Source organism: Pseudopipra pipra, chromosome 13 (genome assembly GCF_036250125.1).
Source record: "Pseudopipra pipra isolate bDixPip1 chromosome 13, bDixPip1.hap1, whole genome shotgun sequence".
NCBI lineage: Eukaryota > Metazoa > Chordata > Aves > Passeriformes > Pipridae > Pseudopipra > Pseudopipra pipra.
Genome location: NC_087561.1, coordinates 17,459,147 through 17,469,824, shown reverse-complemented (window position 1 = coordinate 17,469,824; position 10,678 = coordinate 17,459,147). Strand labels below are relative to the sequence as shown.

The following is a 10,678-nucleotide window of genomic DNA, read 5'->3' as shown; positions in this document are numbered from 1 at the left end:
TATTGGCCTGTGAGCCGTCTGTTCCGAGCCCCTCCACCAGTAGCTTTGTTCTTTGGGGTTGGTTGGTTTGTTTGGTTTTGGTTTGTGACTGTGAACCCCTGAAGAGGAAACTCTTCCCCGCCCAGATCTGAGACATTTTGCAGCCCTGAAAAAAGTAGAATTGTACCAGGCCATCCCTGTGCCATCTCTCCAGTTTGTCTTCTCCTTTGCTGTTCATATGTTAATTACGAGATTGCTTCACTTTTACATATCTCTAACAGGCACACTGTGACCAGCAAAACAAAGAAAACCCAACAACACCCCTGTCCCAGCCCAACTCCGCTTCAAAAAAAAAAAAAAAAAAAAAAAGGGGGGGGGTTAGAAACAAGCAGCTAACCGCAGCGAAGCACAGATAACCTTGCAATTTTTAACAACTACTTCAAGTCTTTCTTTAAGTGTAAACCAATTCGAGAGTACTTGTAACAGTTTTTACAATTTGCAATTAGTCAAACTTTAATTATAAACATTAGGATTTACTTCTTTGTTGTTTAATAACAAATTTACATTTTTGTTCTTTATTATTAATTTAGAAATCTCCACACACAGAAGGCACTCAGAAGGCGAATATTCCTCGAGAAGGAAATTCGGGACTGGCCCCCCACACAGGTTCCCAAACCATGACATTTATCACAGCTGGAATAGATAACTTTGGGCCCCTACACAGGCTCCCAGAGTTATCATAGCTGGAATAGATAACTTTAGGTCCCCAAGATAAAAGACTCTTGGGTCATCCACTCAGTTCATATACCCCATAGCCTTAAGCTATATAAGGGGTATACACGGTGGAACGGTCTCCTGCCACAACCAAGGACTAGCCTAGTTGATCAAGAGGTGTCAGTAGCTGGGGGTGAGGCCTCCCTAACAGGCTCGGGGTGAGCACCCACACATGCTCAGGGTGGAAGCCTCCTTAACAGGCTTGGGTAGAGTCACCCAAACAGACTCAAATAAAATCTAATTTGGAGATTTCTCTTTTTATAATAGGAACATAAATTTTTAAATTACCTGATTTCCCAAGTTCAATAAAAATCGTCTTACTCACTTTCTCATTTTGATATCAACTTTTACCCCAGGTTCAACTAAAAAATCTTCATTCTTAAATCCCATTAAAATTATAAATGTTGTCTTTGTTATAATAGAAAAGGGTGAGATGTTGGGTTTGGAAGCTCTTAATTCACCTGTCTACCATTGGTTTCTGTGTTGCCATAGTTATTATACTGTCTCCTTGCCAAATGGCCAATCGCTTCTTTGGCCCAGCAGCCTTTATAAGCTGCGGGAAATTTGAATAAAGGCCTCTTCGCTGCTGGATTCCCTGCGTGCTGCGTGGTCTCTGTCTCTTGGCTTAGGTACTCCGCCGCCTGTCCCTGCCTCGAGGGACGGGTGGCGGGGGGATGATTCCAGCCCTGAAAACCTACACAGAGCGGCCGGCAGTGACCCCCAAGAAACCCCACGAACTGCGACAGTTTGGCAACAGTAGCTGACTCCAGGAAGAGTGAGATTCCTCCCAAGCAGCCCTCACGGCACAGCCCTCGCTGTACCAAGCTGGGCTTCTCCCCTTTTACCGTGGAGAGGCTTGGAGGGCATTCAGAACAGCTGTGATTGCCTGACATGGACAGCATTTGTTGTCAATCCCTCAGGGACACATCCGTGTTCCACACGTGGCAGGGAGCCCTTGGAGCAGCTGTCAGAGTGGGGGTGCCCCCGTGGGTGCTTCCTGCCCGTTCTCCCCCCTTTGGCCACTTCTCCCATAGACACTCAAGTCAGACTTTCTCCCAAGAAAGTTCTCTGCCCAGCACTGAGCTCCTGGTGCACCTGCAAAAACCAAATTCCCTTAGGCTTGTGGGAAACCTACAGGGTCAGAAGCCTCAGTGGACATGGAGCTCTTAAATCCTTCTCCTATCCAACTTCTGTGTGCGTGTAAGATTTATTGGGGCCCTGACTAGCCTTTCTGTCTGCTACAGTGGAATATCAGGGCGACGGAGCAGCGGGTGTGTGTGAGGGGGTCTCTCTCTTTGCTGCCTGCTGAGGGGAAGGTGCTGAGAGACTGTGCATGCTCCGAGAGCGAGGGGAACCGTTCGGTGAGAGGCAGACTCGAAGCCTTCATCCCCTGCGACCACCCGAGAGAAGTGGGCAGGCGCCAGAAGGCGTGTCCCGAAATTTCCATAGAAATCCATACCACTCTGGGGTAGTTCCTGAATATGTCAAACCGTGCGATGGATATGGATGACCTGCTGGGAGAAAACGGGAGCCGTGAGGGGGGAGCGCTCGCGCGTGTCAGGCGGAGTCATCCCCCGCGCGTCCGGCAGCGTAATAAACAACTAGCGGCTTCATAGCGCCTGTGGCTCTTGAGTTTTACTACCGTCGCCTTTTCCCGGCATCACCGAGGCCTCAGCTGAGATGGGGTGACCCCCAGGCTGAAGCAAAACCGCTGCGGGCTGAAGCAGCGCGGCGCAAGGGCTGAGATGAGAACGGCTCTGGGCTGAGACAAAACCGGCTGCAGCTGAGGCGGGGGGGGCAGTTATGAGGCAGAAAGGGCTGTGGGCTGAGGGAAAAATGGCTGCGGGCTGAGGGAAAAACTGGTGCGGGCTGAGGGGAAAACACCTGAGGGCTGAGGCAAGAACAGTTGCCGATGAGGCGGGGCGGCCCCCAGGCTGAGGCAGCAGCGGCGACGGTTCTCAGCCTGGGCGATGGGGTGGGGCGGGGGGAAGAGGCCAGGCACTGAGCACAGTGGCGAGGAGTCTCCCTACAGCTCCCCGGCCCCACGCCGTCCCGCTCCCAACTTGAAGGAAGCCCCAGTTCCCTCCCACACACACAGCTTTCCGTTTTTCCTTTAATTTTTTCCTGTACCCACACAAATACATATATATATGTGTGTGTATATATATGTGTGTGTATGTATATATATGTATATACATATATATACACACTATATGTACACACTATTTACACAGTCTCTCTATATATACACACACACAAGTATGTACATTATCTATATATAAGGGAGCATTATATAAGGGGCTACAGTGCAGGAGAGTTATGGGGTGTTGTGTAAGTGCCCTAGACAGTACAGAGTCCAGGTATGCCCACAGCACTGTAAAACACTATCTATATACAACGGTAATAATTCTACAGTACCTTGTGTGTCTATATATTTTATAAATTTGCACACCCCCCATATAATGCTCCCACATTTAGTAATCTCCATGATGTCAGTTGTGCCATTTCATGGGGAGCCTCCAAGCCATGAGGATCCGCCGTTTTGTGGGGCCTCTCCCAGGGAAGGCTGTCACCCTCTGTGTCAGCCTCAGTTCCCAGGGCAGAACTGGGATGCCTAAAGGACACTCACCTGAGCACAAGCCTGTGGAACAGCCCAGCTCCCTCCCCCTCTGTCCAGAGTGGCACAGACACTCCCGACCTTTCCCAGGAGCTACGAGGCAACCAAGAGGTCAGGAGGCATTGCCAGAAACGACTCCATCACTCTGCTCTCTTTTGCCCTTCTCGACTCCTGTGCAGACCCAAGGTGGCAAATCCCATCAGTCCATGCATTTCCATGCCTGGCCACGATTCCCCTCTGGAGCAGCCCACACCCAGTTTGTCTCCGAGTCTGGAAGATTAGTCTGGTCCCAGAAAGATGCAAGCACCCCGGGCTGGGCTTCTTCCAGCCTGGCTCTGCGCATGCTGAGGCTGCTCTGCGCTCTGCCCGGGCTCTGCGGGGGCTCAGCCCCTCAGACTGCTGCTCTGAAAGCCTCGCATCAGACGTGCCCTTTCGGAGCACACGGGCTGACCTTCTGCTTTTTCAGCTGAGGAAGACTCTCATCCAGGCACAGAGATTGCAAGTGGTCATACAAACCCAATTGTCAAGAACTCAAACACTCTACGGTCCCAGCTGAATACCTGTACCCAGCGGGGGGATTTGTCTGCCCCACTCTCCATCTGATTGTGGCTGGACTTGCAATTGCACTTTCTTCCTCATATAGAAGTACCACGACTGGGCAAACACAGGCCAGTGGGATGAATTCCAAAGGCAATGTGGTCTGGAGCCGATGAATGAAAGAAACCCTTTCCCAATTCCAAACCATACCAAAACCCCCATCAATGGGACTTCCCAGCTATGAATAACAACAAAAGTTTATTTACAAACGCAGTGGCTGGAAAGATCAGAGTAGATATTGCCTGTTTTCCTAGTCCTTGTCTACTCTGTGCCTCCTTTGCCAGTGGAGGCATTTCCATGTCGGGAAAGGAGACTTCTTCAGGTTGTGTTGCTGCAGCAGTGCCAGGATGTTTGAACTGTGCAGAGGGGCAGGTATCCCCAAGGGACAGTTTGTCCTGTCTCCTGTCTCCTGCAAGGGACCCTGACTTGACTTGGTAGTTCAAAACCCCTTTTCCAGGTGTCAGTGGCTGGGCTGAAGCACCATGTCATGGCAGGGCCCCTGCCCTCACAATCTTCAGACCCAAAGAGCGAGTGCTGTCTGCTCAGGAACTTGCAGCTTCCTTCTCTACTTGCTCTTCTTTCCCCTCTTGTCCAGAAAGAGAGGGAGCCAGCAGAGGTTCTGGTGCCGCTGTTCTGGGTCTCCTGACTGCATCAATCAGAGGAGCCATCTCGACAAGACTCTTGGATTTTCCTAAAAACGGATGCTGCACCAAAAAACCAAAGAACAACAAAAGGAGCCATTACTTTCCAAATGCAGTTTCTCACAGGCTCCAGCGGGATTCCTCTGGTTACCAGCAATACACATCAGGAGGACGTAGGGAACTATCTAGACCTCCAACTTTCCTCTGAGGAAAGGCCAAGACAGATGGCACTGGAGAAGACAAGGTGCCAGGGAGAGCTTATTGTGCCTTTCAGTCCTTCAAGGGGACACATTTTTTCAAAGGGCGTGGTTGCAATGGGACAAAGGATCATGGTTTTCAAGTGGAAGAGGATAGATTCTGGTTACATCTCAGGAAGTCATTGTTTAGAATGAGGGTGCTGAAACACTGGCACAGGAAGTGGATACCCCATCCCTGGTCAGGTGGGACAGGGCTCTGAGCAACCCGGTCTAGTTGAAGATGGCCCTGCTCGTTGCAGGGGGGTTGGACTAGATGCCACTTAAAGGTCCCTTCCAAGCCAAATTATTCTAGAATGCTACTTAGTTGTTTAGCTGATGACAAAGCCCATCCCTGGACAGCTGTTTCACCTGCAGCCACTTTACCTTCAGCAGCTTCTTGGCCGTCCATCGACGCTTTGCATTCGGGTTCAGGCAGGACTGCAGGAAGGAACGGAACACAGGCGACAGGTTTCTGGGAGTCTCCAGCTCGGGTGGCATGTCCTTAGGCTTGGGACAAAGGAAACACAAGACAGCCATTAACCATCCCTCCCCGAGGGGAAAGCTCCAGCACAGGCCAGTCCTTGCTTTCTGAGACTTGACCTGGGGCTTCTCCAGGAGCCCTGATCAACATTTGAGCTTAAGGAAGCAGAGAATTTTCAGCATCCAGACCAGTCCTGCTAATTCCCTTCAACTCTTTTTGCTGCCTTCTGCAAGGCAAATGCAATCCAAAAGAAGTCTTCCAAGAAAAGTCAGGGACCTTTTTCAGATAGACTGGAAGACTGACATTTTCCATAATTGTTGCCTTCCTCAGGAATTAACTGTGCAGCATTTAACTTGGTTTCAGCTGTTAGTCATGGGGTTTTATCCCAGTATACCTTCCTGGCCTATTGCACACTCCTTTGGTGTAAGAGCGGGTCATTTCATTTTAGGGAATTAGCATCTACAACTGCAAACCTGGAAATACATTGGCTTACTACAAGGAGCTGTGCTAGAACCTACTTTTAGAAATGTACTGGCTAATACAGACTTGTGGCAGTACTAGAAGCAGTGACCTGCCCTGAAAGGCTCAGGTAAGCAGTGGGCACTGGTCCAAGTTTGAAAAGACTTCTGGCCTGCAGATCCCCTTGAAATGCTTTTCACAGTAATTCTCCAACGGGAGAATCCTGCTGCTGAAAAATTCCTGCCATTGGGAGATCCAGCTCCAAGGGAGTTCAAAGAGCACAGGAGGAATTCAAGCATTGTTGGAGGCCAAAACTGCCCATTTCTGCACTGGCACATGTCACTTCTCCTGTGAGCAGATGTGCTCCAGGACACTTTTAGACGTGGGCCTTGGTGGGACTAGTTCAAGCTGATGTGAGTGGGAGAAAGATATGGCTCAGGGGAGAAAGGCAGGGCTCTCTGACAGTATTTGCACCTTACCCGTGTAGGACCATCCACCATTTCTAGTGCCATGATCCCAAGGGCCCAGATATCCACTTTGGCATCATATCGGTCTCTTCTCAACATTTCTGATACCATATAGAAAGGTGTTGAAAAAAATGACCTCCATGTCTTTCGCTGGGGCTGAAGCCAAGCACATAAGCCAAAATCAACTGCAGAAAAAAGAAATAGAGTTAAAACCGGCTTGAATTATGAAAGCAAGCACAAGAATTCCCCACTCTCAGTCTGAGAGCACAGTGTTGAATCTAGCTGGAAGAGTGGCTGTGCTCTGTTTCCTCTGGAAGGGACATACCCAAACCAAAGGCACTCTTGACAGCCTCATCCTCTCTAGAGCTCTCTGCACATTGCAACTCTGCTCTCAGCTTACAGCAGTGGGCTGGGCGCTCCCACCAGCACCACTTTTGGGGAACTGGCAGGCACTCAAAGGCAACCCCAGACCCTGCCTCCCAGGAACGCTGTGCCTGACCAAGAACACCTACTCAGTTTGACAGATCCATCCATTCCGAGAAGAATACTGTCACTTTTGATGTCTCTGTGGATCACTCTATTCGAATGAAGGAAGTCCAGGGCTTTCAGGCACTGAGATTAAACAAAGAAACACAAGGGGAAAAATTAATTAGGTTGATTTTATCGCAGAAAAAAAGAAATGGCTCTAAAAGGTCAAATTTCAGGTGACACATCAATTGCAGACATACCTCAAGTGGCAAAGTTTGGAATAATAAATGAATTAAATTGAAATTAAACTAGAAAGGAAAGTACAACAACATTATAGGAGTATAATAACAGAGTACAAGAAATGTAGTGAGACTGGCAGGTCGTTCACTTGGATGCTCTTTTCTTCTCCACATCAGAACAGCAACGCAGAAACAAAGCTCTGAACAGGAAATCACTCCTGTTCTTACCACCTTTTGCAAAGAACCATCCTGTCCAAGCTGTCAGAAGCAAGGGCAGCATCCCTTACCTCCCGACTGATAGAGGCTATCATCTCTTCCTCAAGAGCTTGTATGGAAATGACATCGCCTAAGGTGCATCCCTCCACATATTCCGTCACCAGCCAGAGTTCTTCATTGAAAAGATAGCTGAAAGAAGAAACCCACAGCATGGAGATGAATGGGCCCAGCTAAATGACCTTATGGGAAAGACTGCAGTTGTGTTTTCTTGCCAGGTCACTTGTAAATGAAGAGAGAATCTGAGCAGGCTAAATGAGAAAGGCTCATCTGTGAAAAAGGAGATGTCTTAGATGGCAAGCAAGGCAAAAATGCAGTTTAGTGACAGCAGAGAGAAATCTGGAACCAGGACATTGCCATCAGCTGCTTCATCATCTTAACTCATCCCTTCCAGCCTGAACTCCAGGAAGCAGGCAACACAGACTTCTCCATGGGAGGAGGGTGTGCACCACTGAGGGCAGATGTTGGTCAACCCCTTGGAAAGCATTGCATAAAGTGCATTCAGAAACAGGGAAAACCATTTAAAACCTGGCACATTGTGTGGTTGTGCAAACAAGAGCCTAGTCTTCCTGGCATCCACACCAACAGAAAGTAGAGGGAAAACCCCAAGGTCAATAATTTCTAGGTGGGTTTATCAGCACGTATCATTAAGGCAAAGAAATGATGATCAGTTTGAAAAAAACCAGACCCCAAAAGAACAGGGAGGTAGTGAACTGAAGGGCTGTGGCTTTAGGAAGACATGGCAGATGCAGGTTTTGGAAGACACGCTTCAAACTACGTATACCAGAAAAGGCCAAGGCAGACACAAGGCACATGTGAACCTCGGTGTGATAATCCCTGAACCACTCACCTGTCTATATAGTGAATGATATTGGGGTGCCTCATTCTCTTCAGGACTGCAACCTCAGTTAAAACAAGCTCCCTTTTGTTCTTTCTGTCGCGGAGAAAAATCTTCTTGATGGCCACCTAAAAGGAGATTGAAAGCCACAGACTTGAGAAGTCTGTTGCACAGGACCACAATGCACATGGAGCAGGTGTTTTTGGAATGATGGAGCCAGGGTGGGCCAAACTGCCTGGGATAAGACACCAGAGCTTCTTAACTGACAGGACAAGAGGCGATTCCTCCGCTCGCCCTTGTGTGCCAGTTACAGGACACATGGCTATAGACATTTTGCCTTGTAAACTCTGGACAAATGGTCTCCAAACAATCAATCCGTAATGGAGGAAATCCCATCCTAAAAGGTCATGAGGGTTACAAAAAAAATACAATCCCTGCACTTTGTAACATCTTGAAGTTGGATTTTGCAACTCTAAAGAACGTTTTTAACCCAGTTCCTATTTGCAGTTCTTTTCTGGGTTTGAAAAGGAATAACCCATTCTAGGGTATTTTATGGATGTGGCCGGGGTTATGAGCAGCGCTCAGGGCCTTTAGATCCCTTGCAGACTCCTGTGTAAGTGCACTTCCCAAGTGCAGCACTGCAGCTGGGTAAGGAGCCACCAAGTAGCTGATGCATTAGCATAGTCAGTAAATAAGTCTGAGCAAAGGTGTCCTTCTCTGAAAGATACCCCTGCCCTCCTTGTGTTCTTTTGGGGACTTAATAAGGACAAGGTCTGTCCAAACCGTGTCTTGCAGGCTGACACTTGTCTGCCCTCAGAGGAACAGTCTCTGCAGCAAAGATCTCGTGGCCACCCAGAGCTGTGGCCACAGCTCCCAGTGGAGGGGAAAGCACTCGAGAGCTGAGCTGCACAATCTGCCGGGGGTGCTGCCCTTACCCGTCTTCCTGTATCAATGTCAACTCCTCGGAAAACTCTTCCACAAGACCTAGAAACAGAGCAGCAGCCAAGAAAGGAGAAGGCGTTTAGGCCCTGGGTGAGAAAGCCAGCCCAGAGAGCAGAGCTCTGCTGCCCAGAGTGTTTATAAAACACTCGGCTTCAGCCAGCAGCCCAGCAGCCCAGCAGCCCAGCAGCCCAGCAGCCCAGCAGCCCTCTGCCATGCAGGGTGGCCAGGAGAAAACATAGGACATACTCCATGTCCTGCTCCTTGTTACAGGCAAGAGACTGCCAGCATTGAGTTGTCTTTGACAATGCCTTCTGACCACAGTTATTAAATACTGATCAGGACTGACAGACAGGAGGATGTAAGCCCAGTGTCTGCCCATGTTTGCAGCTTGCCTGACTGCATGCTTGATATGACACCAGCAAAATCCCTGGCCCATGGTTTTGTAGAAGTAGCTGAGATTGGACTTACCCTTGGCCAATTTGCTGCTGTACAGTGTATTTCTTCACAGGGTTCTCCTCACTCACAATGCCCTCTGAAAGAAACAACATGAAAGACGCTCATGTGAAACAGAGATACCACCTTGCAGCAGATCCAAAAGGCAGCCCCACTGTGCAGGGCTGTGAGCCCTTTGTAGTCAGCTGGTAACAACAATCACAAGAGCAACAGAGGCAGCTCTGAAGCACAGGTGGCTCGACAAACACTCTGTTCCTTTAGTACAGCTAAAGTTGACATGCATACCATGGACTGCTCCACCAGAAGTGAAATACATGATACGTACTGAGATCGGCGAGGTAAATACTTGTTAGTGAGGATATCAGTTGTGGCTGGTCTGAGCTTTTTCTCCCTGTGCTGGTTTCTGCAGAGCTTTTCTTCCCAGTGCTTGTTTTCTGTGTGCATTTTTTCCCAGTGGCTCTTTTGCCAGTGCTTGTGCTTGGCATTTCAGTGTCGGGCAAGGAGACTTCTTTAGGTTGTGGTGCTGCAGCAACACCTGCCATTGCAGAGCTCTTGAGGATCTGTGGCAAGAATTAGTTTATGTCAGAAAGGTGGCTTGCAGAGATGTCCTGAGATCATAGTTCAAATGCAAACCCTTGGGAAGATGCTGTTGGCCACAAGTCAGGCTCTTAAACTGTCTTTTGCTGCCCACTTCACAAAGTGAATGGACGAGAAGAAAAGACTGGATTTACACAAGTTCATGGGCAGTTTCCTCTTCAATTTTCATGCATTTTGTCAACTAGGTCGTGCAGAGGGGCAACTACCCTCTAGGGCACAGTTATTGCTGTGTGTCCTGAAAGGGACAGTCTGACTCAACTTGGAAGTTCCAGACTGCTTTTCCAGGTGTCAGTGGCTGGGCTGAAGCACCATGTCATGACAGGGCTACAGCCCTCACAATCTTCAGCCACAAAAAGCAAGCGCTGTCTGCTCAGGAACTTGCAGCTCTGATTGACACCAAAGGCAGTGCTAATGTACTCTGGCACTTACTGATTTCACTCCTTCAGGCTTTGCTTTGACAACTTTCTTCTCTACTTGCTCTTCTTTCCCCTCTTGTCCAGAAAGAGAGGGAGCCAGCAGAGGTTCTGGTGCCGCTGTTCTGGGTCTCCTGACTGCATCAATCAGAGGAGTCATCACGGCAAGACTCTTGGATTTTCCTAAAAACGGATGCTGCACCA

At 48.9% G+C, this 10,678-nt stretch overlaps 1 long non-coding RNA gene across 1 annotated transcript; it reads right to left on the bottom strand.

Moving 5' to 3' along the window:
* Positions 1-8,082: 8,082 nt before the first annotated feature.
* LOC135421590 (uncharacterized) lies at positions 8,083-10,640 on the bottom strand. The gene is made up of 4 exons (XR_010434100.1): positions 10,491-10,640; positions 9,790-10,024; positions 9,480-9,543; positions 8,083-8,197 (listed from the first exon to the last, which is right to left on the bottom strand). It is a non-coding gene; the product is annotated as an uncharacterized LOC135421590 (long non-coding RNA).
* Positions 10,641-10,678: the final 38 nt, after the last annotated feature.